The following is an 18,084-nucleotide window of genomic DNA, read 5'->3' as shown; positions in this document are numbered from 1 at the left end:
TCAGTACAAGACATGCTATCAGAACAAAACTGACAGTTTTTCTTTGAGGTCAGAACACCCTAACAGTAACGTTCATATTCACGGTTACAGATACTGTACACTGATGAGGCAAAAATCAAAGCAAAATCCAGCATCTCTCAAAAATTAAATTAATACATAACAAAAAAAGGCATGTGCCAGCATACTCTTTTTAAATTAAATTTTATATTTTTCTGCATATTAGAGATACGAAAATGAAAAGTGTAACCTGAGAGCATTAGGGGAACCTCAGAATATGCAGTGTAAACCTATTAGCACAACTTGGTACGAGTGAGTTCAGTCAAAATCTACACCTTCAACGTCATCTGTATGGCTTTTAAGCATGCAAACAGACCTTGAGATCGTGGACTTTGGAAGACATTTTTTTGTTTGCATCCTCCAGCTCCAGAAAGATCTTCTGAAAGACCTCAAATGTATATTTCAGTTTATTAGGGTACCTTAGGTCCAAGGCATAGAGAAGGCCCATCAGATAGGTGCAAGCATGAGCCACATCTGGGATACCAAAAAGGATTTCTGCTCCTTCGATGGCTATTCCAGCTAGCTTGGGGAGATCTTCTCTGGCTTTGCTGACCACAAAGATGCCGAGGATAATTATACTATATGTTTATTGTTGTACTAGGTGGCTGTGTGGAGCTGGTGTACTCGAGTGCAATATATGTTATATTAGTTTTTATATTTTATCCCCATTAAATATGTTAATGGGTTGGACAAAAATACACACATTTCTGTTCAGTAGAATGCAACACAAATGTATGAGTTGTAAAAAAAAAATATATATATATATATATATATATATATATATATATATGCGCAACTTTTTGTCAGGCCCAAGAGTAAACAAACTAATTTTTGCCTCACATTCAATACTACAACTAACCAAGTGTTTGTATACAAACCTTAATCCGTAGTTATAAAGTCACCTGGTAGAATATCTTCATCCAGTTTAGAGACAGCTGATAAAGAAAAGTCATAGTTACTGACCATGGCAATTAACCAAAACCACACTATAATAAAACATCCAAAATCCATGACAACTAGCGACTCAACTTTACAGATTTGACCTAAATATCATCATTAAACGTCTTCCACATTTATCATTTCTGTAGTGTTACTTCTATATTTTCTGCAGAACATTCAGAAGCAAACTATCAGGTTGGAATAAATTAAGGATTTACAGACCAGGCTATGAGGAATTCAGAGGCCTAGATGTAGACTGCAGTAGATTACAAACACAGCAGCAGCAGGTCTATGATACTTGAAATGAAATTTTAAAAAAGACTTAACTATAAAGTTTAAATTAAAAAAACACGCATAACAGTGGTGCACAAGCAGCATTACTTTAAAAGAAAACTTTTTTTTCATTCATGCAGGAAGACATATTTGTTTCTCAATAGCTAAATGAGAAAGACAGGTGATCTCTATGCTTGAACTTGGAAAAAAACAGGACCAGCGCACATCTGGTCTCTACTTAAAAGTTGTGGTAGATTTCTTTCTCTTGTTTTAAATTATTTGTGGATGTTTTTTTTCAGTCATGCGGGAGACTGTTAACGTACAGGTTTTATGGGCTACAAAAAGTAAAAGGCCCCCGGATCTTCTGTTCGGGAAATCTCCGGCATTCAGCTGTTACTTAACTGACGGTTGTTCGAAGAAATTAGCTTGTTAATAGAGGAAAAATGTCCCTAGTTACATGAAAACACGTTAAAAAAGACAAGCTACACCTTCCTTTTTTCAAAAATAGTTACGCTCTTCATGAAATTCAATGCATTAATATCGGGCTGCGTGCCATTTTTGGAAGTTCTGTTGGCGGGTGTCCCGAGCCAGAGCATGAAAAAAAACTACATAAAACATTATTAAAGCTGAAAAAGATAGCACTATCTCTGTCATGCCCGGCTCGTCCGCTCCTCCTGTGTGCCACGCCCCCTGATTACCCACGTGTTTTCTCCCGATTGTACCCAGCTGTATCCAGTTCATTTGCTCAGTCCTGTCTATTTCAGTCCGTGTCTTACCTGAGTCCTTCGTCCGTCATTGATGTTGTCAATGTCTGTTTCCCGTCCTGCTCCGGTTTCCCCTAATAAAACCCCGTTTTCCCCGTATCCCGCTTGCCTGCCTGCTCCTTACCCGCACGATCGCCCGTCTGCTACACCCCGATCGTGACAGAATGACGGACCACAAAAAGAAGCGGAGGAGACGGAGAGTCCCGCAGGGGAAGTACTGGCTCTCCAGTGAGGACGAGGACGAGGAGCCCTTCCTCTACCCTTACCCGGAGCCGGAAGCCTTTCTTCCGCCGTCCGTTTTCACGGACATCGCGCCGCCTCCCGCCACCGCCAGGCGCCAGCGAGGGAGAAGGAGGAGACCGGCGATCGCCAGTACGGAGGACCTCCCTCCGTTGCTGCCGGCGGACCCCGCTCCCGTGCGGCCGCCGCTGCCGGCGGACCCCGCTCCCGTGCGGCCGCCGCTCCCGTGCGGCCGCCGCTGCCGGCGGACCCCGCTGCCTGCGCAGCCGCCTTCGCTACCGCCGCTGCCTGCGCAGCCGCCTTCGCTACCGCCATTGCCGGCGGACCCCGCTCCCGTGCAGCCGCCATTGCCGGCGGACCCCGCTCCCGTGCAGCCGCCATTGCCGGCGGACCCCGCTCCCGTGCAGCCGCCATTGCCGGCGGACCCCGCTCCCGTGCAGCCGCCATTGCCGGCGGACCCCGCTCCCGTGCAGCCGCCGCCGCCTGCGCAGCCGCCTTCGCTGCCCCCTTCGCCTGCTGCAGCTCCCGGGCAGGCGCCCCCACTGCAGCAACCTGCAGCTCCCGGGCAGGCGCCCCCACTGCAGCAACCTGCAGCTCCCGGGCAGGCGCCCCCACTGCAGCCAGCTCCTGTTCCTGACCGCGCTCCTGTTCCTGACCGCGCTCCTGTTCCTGTCCCGGCGCCCCCTCCGCCTGCAGCAGCTCCCGAGGCGCCCCCTCCGCCTGCAGCAGCTCCCGAGGCGCCCCCTCCGCCTGCAGCAGCTCCCGAGGCGCCCCCTCCGCCTGCAGCAGCTCCCGAGGCGCCCCGAGTGACTTTACTTCCTGGCCCCGTTCCTACTCCCGCTCCAAGTCCCTTGGCCCCGGTTCCCGAGGAGGTCCTCGAAGACTCCACCGCAGCTCCTCCCTCTCTGGAGGTGGAGGAGCTGGAATGGGACCCCTCGGGGACAGAACTTGTGACCCCTTGTCCCTCGCCCCGGCGACGTCGACCCCAACCTAGGTTCGGCCTGTCTGTGTCCCGCAGGGGAAGGGGACACAGACGCAGGGCTAGGGTCCCGCCCGCCCTGCCCCCTGGCTCGCCCTGCCTCGCCTGCGCTGGGGCTCGGTTGGCGCCTGCGGTTCCTGGCCCTCCGGGTCGGCTGTCGCCTGCGGGTCCCTCTCCGGTGCCTCGTCGCCCTGCCTCGCTCCCCCCTCCGATGCCTGGTCGGTCGCCGGGGGGCTCCCCGACGGCGGCTCCTCAGTCGCCTGCGGGGCCCCCACCTTCGGCCCGTCGGAGGACGTCGCCGCCTTCGGCGGCTCCCCCCCTCGCCTTGCCTTCGCCCTGGCCCCTTCCTGCTCCCTCGTCCCCTTCCCCGGTGCTCCCTCCTGTTCCCTCCTTGGCCCCTCCGCGGGTCCCTCGCCCTGTCTCCTCGGCCCCTTCTCGGTCCCCTCCGGCTCCAGCCTCTCCGGCTGCCGCCCGTCGCCCGCTAGGGCTCCCACGGGCTCCCCTTTGTTCCCCCGCCTTCTCTCCCTTCTCTCCTGCCCTGGTCCCTCCTTCGTTTGCTTCCCCTTTCTTGGTCCTGCCTGTCTCTGCTCCCCCTCGCTTTGTTCCTCCCGTCTCTGCTCCTCGTCCTCCTCTGTTCCCTTCGTTCACTCCTGGTCCTTTTGTTCCTCCTGTTCCCGCTGTGTCTCCCTTCCTGATCTGTCTCTCTGCCTTCCCGGCCCTTTGTCAGCTCCTGTCTCATGTCCTGTCGCTTGCCCTGTTCTGTGCCTCGGTCCTGTTTCCCATCTCTCGTTGATGGTTCTGTTTTTTTGCTCCAGGTCCCGGTTCCCGTGTCCCGTCCGTCGCCCCCTTCCTTGGCGCGCCCGGAGAAGCGCGCCTTTGGTGGGGGGTTCTGTCATGCCCGGCTCGTCCGCTCCTCCTGTGTGCCACGCCCCCTGATTACCCACGTGTTTTCTCCCGATTGTACCCAGCTGTATCCAGTTCATTTGCTCAGTCCTGTCTATTTCAGTCCGTGTCTTACCTGAGTCCTTCGTCCGTCATTGATGTTGTCAATGTCTGTTTCCCGTCCTGCTCCGGTTTCCCCTAATAAAACCCCGTTTTCCCCGTGTCCCGCTTGCCTGCCTGCTCCTTACCCGCACGATCGCCCGTCTGCTACACCCCGATCGTGACAATCTCACATCATTGGAAAACTTTATTCTTACCTTAAACATCCGTGAACTCAAGCACACGTCCAGCCTGCGGGAATGTGGCACTCGTGTTTCCCATGCAAGACCCAGAATGCATCAGTTGGCGAAATTACGGAACAACGTAAAATATGAAATTAAATAAACAAGCTTATTGTTTGTTGAGTGTTTGAACTTGCGAAGATCGACTGGGATAACCTAAAAACGCTTGTAAATGAAAAATCATACAATATATTGTAGTTTGAACAAATGCATATCAATTTCAAATGATTATTTTTTATGTACAGATACAAACAAGGATTGTTATTGTTAATGTCACAGAGTTAATTTATGTCATATATACAAATGTTCAGCATCGCTTTTTTCAGTGTAAGCTTGTGGCAGAGTTAGCCCTTTGCTTGCCTTTGCTGTGCTTTTATTCTGTTCTTTGCTGATGGAATAAAGCTCACAGACTTTTCTCCTGTTGAGCAAAGTTCCTCGACTGTCTCCATTACTCCCTGGTGGCGAAAACCCAGAAAACGCTACATTGGTGTCAGGAGTGGGATCATGGAGATTTCGACGCTCGAGGAAATCGAAGAGCTCATCCGGCGGCTAGAAGGAGCCAGACTAAAGAAGAAGACTCCAAGGGTCACAGAGCATCAGAGGACAGCTGAGGGTCCTCCGGTGGGGTCCAGCGCGGCTGGCCCAGCCTTCCAGCAGCTGAGCACGCGCCGAGGGCCGGCAGAAGATGACACCACTGAGCGGCCCCGACAGCCCGGCGGCTCAACAGTGAAACTTCCGCCGTACAAGGGTGATGAGCCGCCGGACTCCTTCCTGACCCAAGTGCGGCTGGCGTCGGAGTTCAACGGCTGGACTTCGGCAGAGACTGCGGTCCGGGTTGCGTTAACCCTGGAAGGGAAGGCGCTGCGGGTCCTGGACGATCTCCTGCCGCACGAACAGAGCTCGTGGCCCGCCATCGAGAGTGCCCTACAGAGCCGGTTTGGCCAGCGGGTTTGCCTGGAGGACGCCCGTGCCCAGCTAGTTGCCAAGCAACGCCACGACGGTGAGACACTGGGCGCCTTCTCCTCTGACCTTCGACAGCTGGCACAGCGGGGCCATCCAGACTTCCCGGTGGCCATCCAGGAAGAGCTAGCACTACAGGCCTTCCTACGCGGTCTTCGGCCGGAGCGGCTGCGGGAACATGTGCGGCTCTCCGCACCCTGCACCCTAGAGCAGGCCGTGGATGTGGCTGAGCGGGCCGAGCACATCCTGGCGGACAAGCGCACAGCATGCACCACGGCGGAACGGGCCCGGCAGGTGTCCTACGAGGCGAGCGGCGACAATGCGAGGGTCTGCAGAGCGACGGAGCCGCCCAAGCGGACTGGAGTTCCGAACGTCGCGCCGCGGTCAGGACGTCGGTGTTTCCGCTGCGGAGAGCTGGGGCACATTGCTCGCTATTGCCCTGCTCCTACGCCTTTGGACCACGTGCCCCAGCAGCAGTTAAACTAAGACGGGGTGGCGTCGAGGGGGAGCCGCCACCCGCCTCAGCTTCCTTTTCCCCGCTCTGTGGATTTAGTGCGCGTACTGGTCAGGACGGATTTTATGTGGACTGTAAACTGAACGGCGTGCCATGTCGTGCATTGGTGGACACCGGTTCCACCGTGTCGCTGATCCATACCGGACTTTTAGCGGATACCGACTCTGTTGCGGACGAGGGGACAGATGGGTGGGGAATCACTACGGTTACGGGACAGAGAGTGACTATGCCAGTCAGGAGGACAGTGCAAGTCATGGTGGGCCCACTCACTCTTGGACACTCGTTCCTTATCGGGGGAATTCAGGACCAGTGCATTTTGGGGTTGGACTTGTTGCGACGGATGGGCGCGGTGGTGGACACTGCTCGGGGGGTTGTACGGCTCGGGAAACGGACTGGGGGAATACCCTTCCGCAAGCCGGGGTGGAATACTTCCGGGGCTCCTCTGCCGGTGCGGACTTGCGAACGGCCCTCGGAGTCGGCTGAGGGTGCCACGCGTACGGGACTGTCGCCAGATCGGCAAGCAGTGGATCAGCTGTTTAAACGCAGTTGCGAGGGACTGAATCCAGCCCAGAAGCTCGAGCTGCGCCGGCTGTTGGACAGTTTCATGGACATTTTCGCAGTTGATGAGAAGGACTGCACCCACACCAATCTAGTCCAGCACCACATCGACACTGGTGACGCGCAGCCGATCCGCCTTCGGCCGCGCCGACTACCGCTGGCCAAGTGCGGCCCTGCCGAGCAAAAGGTGCAGGAGATGTTGGAGGCGGGGGTGATCGAGCCGTCTTCCAGTCCCTGGTCGGCACCGGTGGTGATGGTGAGGAAAAAGGACGGTTCGTGGCGATTTTGTGTGGACTACCGGAGACTAAACGCGGTGACACACAAAGACTCATATCCACTCCCCCGCATTGACGAGGCCCTAGACTGGATTGCCGGCTCTACCTGGTTCAGTTCACTGGATCTGCGGAACGGTTACTGGCAGGTGGAACTAGCTCCGGAGGCGCGGGCAAAGACGGCGTTCACCACTGGGCACGGACTAATGCAGTTTAGAGTGATGCCGTTCGGTTTATGCAACGCTCCGGCCACGTTCGAGCGACTCCTGGACAGGGTTTTAAGGGGCATTCCGCGTTCGTGCTGCGTGGTTTATCTGGACGATCTTTTAGTGCACGCTAAGGACTTCGAAACGGCACTGGGGAACCTACAGGGGGTGTTCACCGCCATACGGCACGCCAACCTGCGCCTGCACCCGCACAAGTGTCATTTGTTCCGCCGGGAAACTACGTTCTTGGGGCATGTGATCAGTGAAAAGGGGGTGGCTACAGACCCGGCCAAAATTACCGCTGTCAAGGACTGGCCTGTGCCGGCTAACATCCGCCAGCTCCGGAGCTTCCTGGGGTTGGCCTCCTACTACAGGCGGTTCGTGCGGGACTTTGCCACGATTGCAAGCCCCTTACATTGTCTCACACAAAAGGGGCAAGCTTTCGTGTGGGACAGTAATTGTGAGCGTGCTTTCTTGACTTTGAGAGCAGCACTGATTTCCGCCCCTGTGCTGGATTACCCGGATCCCAAAGGGACATTTGTGCTGGACACCGATGCCAGCGATGTGGGGCTGGGGGCCGTGTTGTCTCAGGAGGGGGGGCACGTTGTTGGATACTTTAGCCGTGCGCTTTCTCGGGCAGAGCGGAATTACTGTGTCACGCGACGGGAGCTGTTGGCTGTGGTGGCGGCCCTCAAGCACTTCCGCCCGTACCTGTATGGGCAGAGGTTCCAGCTCCGGACGGATCATGCGTCACTCACCTGGCTGCTGAGTTTCAAGGAACCGGAGGGTCAGTTGGCGCGTTGGTTGGAGGTCTTACAGACCTTCAATTTCGAGATTCAGCACCGAGCGGGCCGCCTGCACGGCAACGCTGATGCCCTGTCCCGGCGGCCGTGCTCAGAGGGGGAGTGCCGTTTCTGCGTGACAGCGTGGGGGAGCAGCTGGCCGCGGTGTGCACGGCGCGCCCTCAGGTCCTCGAGGAGGTGGACGAGCAGCGGTTACGGGTGGAGCAGAGCCGTGACAGCACCTTGGGCCGGGTCGCAGAGTGGCTACGGACCGGTCATCATCCGCAGTGGGCTGAGGTCTCGGACGGGGACCTGGAACTTGTGGGGCAGCTTGGTCGAGAGGGACGGCTTGATCTACCGCCGCTGGACACAGGCAGATGGCGCGAGGGCAGTGCTCCAGCTCATCGTCCCCAGGTCCCTGCGGTCTGTGGTCCTTCCCCTAGTCCATGGAGCGGTGGGAGCGGGCCATTACGGGACGGCCAAAACTTTAAACCGTCTGCGCGCGCGGTTTTACTGGCCGGGCTGTCACGTGGACGTGGCCCTGTATGTCCACAAGTGTGACACTTGTACCGCCCAGAAGGGTCCGTCACAGCGCTCCCGGGCCCCCTTGCAGGATTATCGGGTGGGGGCTCCTATGGAACGGGTCGCCGTGGACGTGCTGGGCCCCTTCCCTGTGACAGACCGGGGGAACCACTACGTGCTCGTGGCCATGGGCTATTTCACAAAGTGGCCGGAGGCCTACGCGGTCCCCGACCAGAGCGCGGCAACTACAGCGGCCGTCCTTGTGGACGAGATGTTCTCCCGTTTCGGGGTGCCGGAGGAGCTCCACAGCGACCAGGGCCGCAACTTTGAGGCTGAGGTTTTCAGCAAGGTTTGTTCGCGGTTGGGGGTGAGGAAGACCCGCACCACTCCCCTCCACCCACAGAGCGATGGTCTGGTTGAGCGGTTCAACCGGACCCTGGCCACACAGCTCGCCATCCTCACGAGCGAGCACCAGAGAGACTGGGACGTGCACCTGCCGCTGGTCCTGTGGTCGTACCGCACTGCGGTGCAGGAGTCTACGCAGTCTACCCCCGCGGCGCTACTGTTTGGTAGGGAGCTTAGGACGCCGGTGGATTTGGTGTTCGGCCCTCCGCCCGAACCGGAACTTCCAGGTAGGCCAGGGCTGGACTATTTTTATGAGTTAAGGGAGCGATTGAGGGTGGTCCATGGGTTGACCCGACGGGCCTTGGCAGACGCTGGCTCCAAGCAACGGCGGGCGTATGATGTGCGCTCCCGCGGCCGCGACTTCGTGGCCGGGGAAAGAGTTTGGGTATATAGCCCGATGAGGAGGAGGGGGCTGTCACCCAAGCTCATGTCCCATTGGGAGGGCCCGTGCTTTGTGTTGGAGAGGCTGTCTGATGTAACCTATCGGGTCCGTTTGAAGAGAAGACCGCGGGTGGTTGTCCTCCACCGGGACCGTCTCGCTCCCTACCAACCATCGGTTCCGCCGGTAGAGACTCAAGGGGGGGGAGGGCAGGTTGAGGACGAGCCCCCGTCCCCTGTCTCTCCAACTCCTTTTGAGCGTGGTGCTGGGGACCGGCCGCGGAGGCGTCGCCGCCGGCCCCGGCGCCTTGCAGACTTTGTTACGGACTTTGCGTATGGGGACATCCGCAGCTGAGGTGGGGGCAGTGTAGCGGAGTTGGACTGTAGGGGGCGGCGGCACCCATAATGCACTGCTCCCACCGAGGGGGAGAATCTGTTTACCTGTGATTCCTGTTGTTGTTGTTTGTGTTGTTTTGGGGGGGGGAAGTTGTTAGTATTTGTTAATGTAATTGGGTTCTGGCGTGTTTGGAAATGTGTTTGGGTGGTTTTTCTGTAAACACACACAGGCTAAGGTGGACGGGATCCTCGGTAGTACTGTGTATCTGGGCAGGGTTTTTGTGTGTAAAAGGGGAGAGCGAGCAAGTAAGCTTGTGGCAGAGTTAGCCCTTTGCTTGCCTTTGCTGTGCTTTTATTCTGTTCTTTGCTGATGGAATAAAGCTCACAGACTTTTCTCCTGTTGAGCAAAGTTCCTCGACTGTCTCCATTACTCCCTGGTGGCGAAAACCCAGAAAACGCTACAGTATTATTCGTTTTTTCCATATTCAATTAAGAAACAAAAATCGGAAATTCAAAAAACAATTCATTATTTCACATGTTGTTTGCTAATCTGATACCAAAAAACAAATACCGGGTTGTTTATCATACTTTTGTTTTTAGGTCGACATTAAAAAAATGAAATGAAAAAGTGCCGCGGTCAGGCAGAACTTCATTTGGATATTTCATTTCTCTGATTTGTGTGACCCGTAAGTTATTGACTGTTGCACTTAATAAGTACCCAGATAGCAAAATTATGCTGGCTCTGATGATGGCCACATACTGTAGTTTCTTCTGGCCCACAACCCGCTTGGGTCCTCGGCCCAGAATTGGCATTTGTACAGCATCCCGACTTATTTTCAAAAGCTGGCTCAGATCTGGCTCACATACCACACAACAATCATAATGAGAGTCTGGCCCAAGTATGGCACAGGCACTACAGAATGACTTATTCTTTAAGGTACGGCCCAGATCTGGCCCACATACTGCACGCCAGTCAGAATGGGGGTGTGGCCCAGACACTACAAAATGATGTTTTCTTAAAGGTACAGTACAGATCTGATCCCCAGCCCCCCAGATCTGGGCCTTATGTAAGATATCATATTGTAAAGTAGCTTGGCCCCGGTCTGACCCACGTATTATGTAACGGTACAGCACAGAGCTGGCTGAAGTAATGATCAAACTACAAATTGCAGTACTTCAAATTACATAGAACTACACTTAGCGTTACAGTGAAGAAAAAGCAAAACAATACGTTTTCAGTTGGTTTTATTTTTTAAACATCAGTCAAATTCAGAAAATTCAGAACAGCAAAGCACATGGTATGAAAAATATTTCACAAAATTTAAAATTTTGCTTTTTTTTTCATCCTAAATTTTAATGAATATTAGAAACAAAATGAATGACTAGTGTGTGAATATTAGCATAGACACATCTGGCACACATACTGGTGGGTGAAAGTGGGTGGGTGGTTGATTGAACAAGAGAGACATTTTATGAGTGTTTTTTGCCGCCGTTTTCTGCCGCCCTCTCGATCTAAAGCAAGCTGCAGCCATCTTTTCATGACAGATTCCAGATCATGATCTGTTGCTTTGGACATCAGTGGATTTTTTCGAACTGCAGCTAAAATGGCAGAAAGTAACAGATATGTCTCAAAATACATACAATATTGAGATTTTAAAACAAATTTATGCCAGTTTAAAAATAATCCATGAATAGACATTGGTTTTAAGATGTATCTTTTCAATGCAGCAACACCAGTCAGGGAAATATGTAAATTTAGTTTTTCAACATATCCAAAAATTCATCTAGTATTAAACTCTCATTTATTTAAAGATTTTTATACTTGGTGACAAAACAGTTAAGCACCCAGTTGGAGTGGTGGAAATAAATCTGCACATGGTGAAAGGTCATGTGACTATCACAATGATTATATCATACATTCAAATCAGGCCGTTATTTCTGGGTGCTTAACTTGCTTTTGTCACTGAGTTTATAGATGTTAAGTTATTAGCAATGTTAAGTCATATTTTATGGAACACCATAATACTCAAAATTAAATAAGTAAATGTATATGTGTATATAAATACATACATAAATATCTCAATAAATAAAATAATTACGTCCTCCAAAGCTTTTCAAAGTATTTCCTATATCTGCTAGGCTGAATAATGGATCACATGGGATTAGCAAATCACAAGCTCAGTCCCGCCTGTCACGATCGGGTACAAGCAGGCAGGCGATCGTGCGGGTAAGGCGTGCAAGGAGCAAGCAGACAGGCAAAGACGGGGCAAAACGGGAGTTTAATTGGGAAGCGCGGACGGGGAAACATCTCACGCATACAAACATCAATGACGGACAAGGGAAACCGGGGAGACCAGGACTTAAATACACAGGACTAATCAAAGTAACTAGACAAAGCTGGAGACGATCAGGGAAATACACGTGGGTAATCAGGGCCGTGGCACACACGAGGAGCGGACGAGCCGGGCATGACACCGCCCCCCTCAAAGTGATTGAAAGAGTGCACCATTATTCAGAAATACATCATTGTGAAGTCTAACTTTATTGTGAAATAGAATTTAAATTATGTAAGCAATCACTTTTGCATATTATGAAATGTAATTCCATTTATTGAACTGTTAAATAAAATGACACATTTAATTAATTACTGAAATATTTATTTATTTCCAAATATATGACCCATCGCCACAAAATGAGTCTGAAGTCGCACTGATAGAACTGCACCCATAAGACTCATTTCGTGGTGATGGGTTACATTTATTTGTTTATTTGAGTGTTCTGGTGTTCCATATATTTTATCCTTCTCAACGACCACCTTGTCCAGCTAATGACCCATATGATATGTTTGCATATACATTTACCAATCATCACATCCTTCAATCGCAGTGCTGCAAATGATGTCTTCCCATTCAACCCCTTCCAATTCATGTTTCTAGCAAGGCTATTGGAAATTGTTTTCCTCATTAGCCGCCAGACTGCATCCTTTATGTCACACCCTCCAATAAGACTTAAGTGATTCATCTACGAGAGACACACCAAAACATTTAGTCACAAATCACCAAAACTTTATGACTGATGGAACAAGACACATTCACTTTGCATTTAAAAAAAAAAAGTTAATCATAAAGTCCAAAAGTGGCTGTTAAACTTTAAAATAGTGACCACAGAAAGTGGTATTCCCCCCTAAGATATATAAAAACCTACCAATCTCTCTTTGAATTCTCCATTACTAAGTTGTACTTCTACGTTTTGTAGCGCTTCTATATCATGCACTGGCAGAAGCCCTTCTTCAATTTCACAATCCTGGGTGTTTTGCCGTGCTTGAAGAAGACGCAAAATAAATGTCTGTTGCTCAAGGATCATTTCTTGCTTTGTTAGGACTTCCCGAATTAGTGCTGAAACACATAAAGAGGCATTTGCAATGTTATGGTAAGTTTGATTTATAGCAAGATTTTATCAGATATTGACAATGAGAATTATTTTTCCAGTAGTCATACCAGGTGATATTTGCCAGTGTCAGCTGCCTGCTAGAGTTTACCTTGTGATGTGATATTTAGTCAAATCATAAACCCTACTCTTTACTTTATAAAGTAACATTAAATGTCCTGACCAAGTTTTGAAGGTATTCTCATGTATCTGAATCCTTTGCAAAGATACAGACAGCAACTGGTAAGAGAGTTAACAGGATGCTAACCAAAGAAATATTTACCGACACATGAAATCCACACTGGAAACACAAGAAAAGAATGAACAATCAGTACATATACTGTGCATGTATAAATGGGGTTGTGCAAAGGAAAGTAGTTTTGGACTAATTTACTATTTCGCTGGTTGTGTGCATGTATGTTGAAAATAACATGCATATGCGCGCACACACACACAATACCTTTTTTCAATGGAAAACTATTTCCATTGAAAAAAAATCTATATAAATTATTAAATTACACATTTATGGAACTTACCTTCAGATGAAGTTTGATTGCTCCAAACTCTTGGTGGCTGTTGTAATGATTGTTGCTGGGTAAATGAATTAGCCCAACCTTGAGGAAATTGGGGTACTAGAGAGAAGAGGAAAAAGACCAGAAGATATTTTTAATGTATATTATTTTTGATTGATCCACATCAGTCAACTGCATGGCTAATGTTTAATTATTAGAAAGCTGCTACATTCAGTTATTGTAGAAGACCGATTGATTAGCTTTTTACAAGCTTTTTACTAGCTATTACAATGGTTGCAATTCAATCAATGTACGTCAACCTCAGAAACCCAATATACAACTTGCCATCAATGACAACCATGATGTAAATATTATTATTTCAGGTACCACAGGAACTCTCAAACACGTTTACCACTTCCACAATGCAAATTTAGTGATTTCTATACTTTCAGAATTAAAACCAGCAATTAGAAAAGTGTGTACTGCAGAGAATACCCACTAGTGTTATATTTATACTTAGAACAAGGTTCAGGAATGAGTACCAATGCAGTGTAGAAATGGCAACCAATGTAGAAATATTAATATATTTTTACTGACAGTGGCTACCCTTAAAAACTTTCATTTCTAATAGGAAATTGCTCAGGTGTTACTTGCCTTCAGCAGGAGTCCTTTGTAGCTGTGATGGGGGTGTCCAGGTTTTTGCATGGTCTTGGTGAAACTGATTAACCAAAGGCAAAAACAATGGCCCTGTTACACAGCGTCAGCGACGGCAAATGAAAAGGTAACGTCACAGGACAATAAATGCTCCTTCTAATATAACACTGGCTAATTATGCTATTTTAAACACCAAATTTTAGTTTGCAGATAACAATAATCCTTTTGAGAAGTAACATTCATAAATAACGAAATATATGAATATTACCTTCAGATGGTATCCAGGACTTCTGAACTTTTGAAGGCTCTGGATGAGGTGGTGGTGAGGAAAACAAGTCTGCACGGTCTTAAGAACAAAGCACAAGGGGGAATGACAATTCCATAACTTGAATGACATAATGAACTGGTGGCAATTCTTCAATGTATAATAATCAAAAAAATCTGCTTAAGAAAATAAACAGAAAAGCAGGGGGAAATGCATCTGCATATGGCAAGTGCCGAGCCATACAGAATCTTGTACTGGTCACTAAACTCCTGTTACTGACTTTTGTTTAGGTCATGCTCTCCACGTAGGGCATCAGTAGGTTGCCACATCATTTCCAGAGGGAGGGGTGGATTCTTCAGCCAGGGAATAGTACTGCGACTTCCAGTATTAGCAGTCTGCAATGGTGTTAAAATTTTAACTTGGCTGATTGGTGGGGCCTCAGGTAGACGTCTGTCACTCTGCTGCAGTCCTGCTTCTTCTTCACTCTCACTTGAAGCACCATTAGTGGCATCTAGAAGTCTGCTACTTGGCCTTAAGAAAAAAAAAACATTTTGAAGATCAACATTATAAAACATATGAAATAAATAAACCATTCTTTCTTGAAGCAATTAAAAAATTAAGAAACATAAATACTGAAAGACGCATACATACATTTTTCTCCTTTTCTTTTTCCCAGACTCTTCAGCTTCTGACTGGAGGTCTGACCGCTGTTCGGCTTCCCGTCATTTCCGTCTCCCTTCCTCATTACTCTCTGTTATAAACATCACTCTGACTTCCCACTGTATCCAGCTGTGGTCTGGAGTGACCTGATGCTTCATTGCTGAATCCAACTGCTTTCCTTTAAGACACCATCTTTCACCCACACACCAGGGACCAGTTCTACCTCATTTGTCTCCTTAAACTCCACAATTTTGAACATAGCTGTTGATGATAATAAACAAAATATACTCAGTGACAAAAAAAGTTAAGCACCCAGACGGAGTGGTGGAAATGAATCTGGACGTGGTGAAAGGTCATGTGACTGTATTGCAATGATTATAATATCAGATCACACAGACAACAGAGTTGGCAGAATAGGCACACTGCTGGTCCCATGGCTGGTCTGCACATGTACCAAATCACATCCAAATCAGACCATTACTTATATGTACTGTAACTTCAGACCACATCCTCTCCATTGTTTTGCCAAAGGTTTTTAAAATGCCAAAATAATAGTAATGACCACCAGCCACATTCTGCACACAATACAGGGTTTTTGTTTTGAGTAGGGTCCTGGCATCCTTGGGTAGATATGGGTGGTGTATTCTGAGAATTCCCAGAAGGGCAGACAAAGCAACTAAAGATACACCAAACCTGACAGCCCAGTCACTCAGTGCGCCCACCAATGACAAACTGCTCATATCACCCCCTGCATAAGCACTCTCAGATTCCCCTGAGGTCTCCCCCTCACTCTCTGATTGACTGGGATAGAAAGGATAGGCTTGATCTACACTGGTATCACCGATTGTATGATAACCTTCCATCACAGTCTCAGTGCCCTCTGTATTCTCACTCATAAGCGATACTAAAAACATGTTCACTTTTTTTCCACAGCTTTTTTCCTAACCTTATGTCTATCCATATTTAAAGTACCTTATATGGTGTGTGGGTTACTTCTGTGCACTCTGGGAAGAAAAGGAAATATGAGGGGAAATAAAACACATTTGCCTTTAGATATTTTAATATATTTACCTGATTGGATTCAGATACAAAAATATGTGGATCGCTTATCTCTACACAAATGAATCTAATCAGTCCTACACTACTACCATACTGTATTCGAGGACAGTTTTGTGTCAAGATTCAGTGTAGCTGGCTATGTGATCCTGCAATGCCATACTGGGAAGTGATATAAATTCCATGTTTGCAAAAACCATTCTACCTCCCCACTGACAACTGCAACTACAGGTATCCCCCGTTTAATGTCTGCATTACGTTCTGTAAAACAGGACGTTAGACGATTTAGACGTTGATCGAATATTACCATAATCATTTAGAAAATACAGTAATGTATACATAAGTAATTCACATAAAAATTCGCAACAATTAATAATTAAGTAAAATATGGTTAACTGGAGTTCATTACAGTGCTATAGAGTGCAGTGTCTGTATTGGTCACCTAACGCCTGCTCGCGCGTTTTAAAACAGCGGCTGTTAAAACGCAGATATAAATTTTTATTGCAATTTTTTGGCTACGGTTGTTAACGCGAATACCTGTTCTAAGAGCTACACTTCAGCCTTAATAATTTTTTATTGTATATATTAATCTTAATCCATATATCCCAAGATAACGGTATTGTTGGTTATTGGTTTAGTTGTAGATTTTCTAACGTTTCGCGGCCGATAGAATACTTTTGCCTCGACACCAGGCCAGGGTTCCCAGCCTAGTCCTTAATATTACATATTACGTTTCTCATTCTATTAAGGTGACAAATCCGTGATACATCGAAAACTGTGATATTTGGATATACGGTTATCATGACGTGATTTTTTCATAATGTTGGAGCCCTACATATATACAGGGTGGCGCATAAGCAATGTACTAGCCCCGATAAATCACACTTAGTTGTAATCGGACGTACATACAGTAAGCCGACAGTGCCGACCCTCAGCCAGAATCGGCCCGACTACGCATGCTATCTGGGTATGCATGCAGACAATGGTGATTAGCCCCACTTTACGTTCTTAAAAAACACGTGTTTCCTGTGGAGCTGACATATTTCCTGTGGAGCTCCACTCTACAGTCGTCTGCAGCTAGACCCTTCTCCACGCAGATGTTGCACGTATTTGAAATCAACAAAATGGCCGCCTTGAAAACATACGTTAATTTAATCAAAGTCTTGTTTAACTCTGGCAAGACCCATACAGAGATTTCCAGCACAGTACAGCAGATGAGTATCTAGCATTGCTTTGAAATGAGCCTTAGGAGATTCTGTGTTAAGCATGAATTGAAGCGAAAAAGACATGTATCAGACACAGAACTAGAGAGAGCTGTGATGGGATAAATTTATGAGGTAAGATTTCATTTAGGTTTTCACATTAGGTATTATGCTACAAGTTCAGTGTTATATGTAGTCTTATAACCAGGTATTTGAGTTGAACGCAAAACTAAGTTATAATCAGCACAAAAATTTCTTTGTAGTGAAAGTTTAGCAAAATTTGTAGGCTAATGTGACAAAGATGGATATTTCAACTTTAGGGTGCTCGTAATCTAAATCCAGTTCCTTATCATGCCATAAACTTCACCTCGATCAGAATGAGAAGCTTGGGATGTTTGGAGTGACACACGTCTTGACAGTTGATGACTACGGCAGCAAAATTGTTGCCAGTTTGACCATACCAGTGAAAAACAACCTTGCGATTTATGATGAAGTTTACAGGTGAGTTATTCATTTTTGTGCTGTTTATTGTCTTTTAATTAAATGCAATGCCTTTTTCTTATTGGATCCTTACCCTTAAGATCATCATAGCCTTGTGCATATTATTTTATTCCATACCTGCAGTGATCAACCATGGGATGTGGGGCCAGCTGAGGGTTAACCATGGCAGGGAGTTTTACATGTGTCTGTACATGCAAGAAAAGCTATCAAGACACAGACACAGCTTCCGCAGGCCACCGTACCTCCAAACATCAACAAGGGTGAGGATTTTGTAATACTGAAAAAGAACTGAAATCAATAGTAATGTTTTGAGAAACTGTTTTATAATGTACAATTACATTCAGCTGTTGTATTTTCATACCATCTAGAAACATGTTTTGCGATCCATAGGATCTTCGAG

At 48.2% G+C, this 18,084-nt stretch overlaps 2 long non-coding RNA genes across 3 annotated transcripts; both read right to left on the bottom strand.

Annotated features, from left to right (window-relative positions):
• Window positions 1-10,838: 10,838 nt before the first annotated feature.
• Window positions 10,839-13,468, bottom strand: LOC125715453 (uncharacterized). The gene is made up of 4 exons (XR_007384064.1): window positions 13,371-13,468; window positions 12,613-12,803; window positions 12,270-12,429; window positions 10,839-11,007 (listed from the first exon to the last, which is right to left on the bottom strand). It is a non-coding gene; the product is annotated as an uncharacterized LOC125715453 (long non-coding RNA).
• Window positions 13,469-14,009: 541 nt separating this feature from the next.
• LOC125715456 (uncharacterized) lies at window positions 14,010-16,979 on the bottom strand. Of its 2 annotated transcripts, XR_007384069.1 has the most exons (4): window positions 14,917-16,979; window positions 14,546-14,796; window positions 14,269-14,346; window positions 14,010-14,064 (listed from the first exon to the last, which is right to left on the bottom strand). It is a non-coding gene; the product is annotated as an uncharacterized LOC125715456 (long non-coding RNA). The 2 variants fall into 2 exon arrangements; XR_007384068.1 differs by lacking the exon at window positions 14,010-14,064 and having other exon boundaries at window positions 14,085-14,346; window positions 14,917-16,976.
• Window positions 16,980-18,084: the final 1,105 nt, after the last annotated feature.

The sequence above is a fragment of the Brienomyrus brachyistius genome, chromosome 20 (assembly GCF_023856365.1).
Source record: "Brienomyrus brachyistius isolate T26 chromosome 20, BBRACH_0.4, whole genome shotgun sequence".
Classification (NCBI taxonomy): domain Eukaryota; kingdom Metazoa; phylum Chordata; class Actinopteri; order Osteoglossiformes; family Mormyridae; genus Brienomyrus; species Brienomyrus brachyistius.
This window is presented reverse-complemented; position numbering and strand designations above follow the sequence as displayed.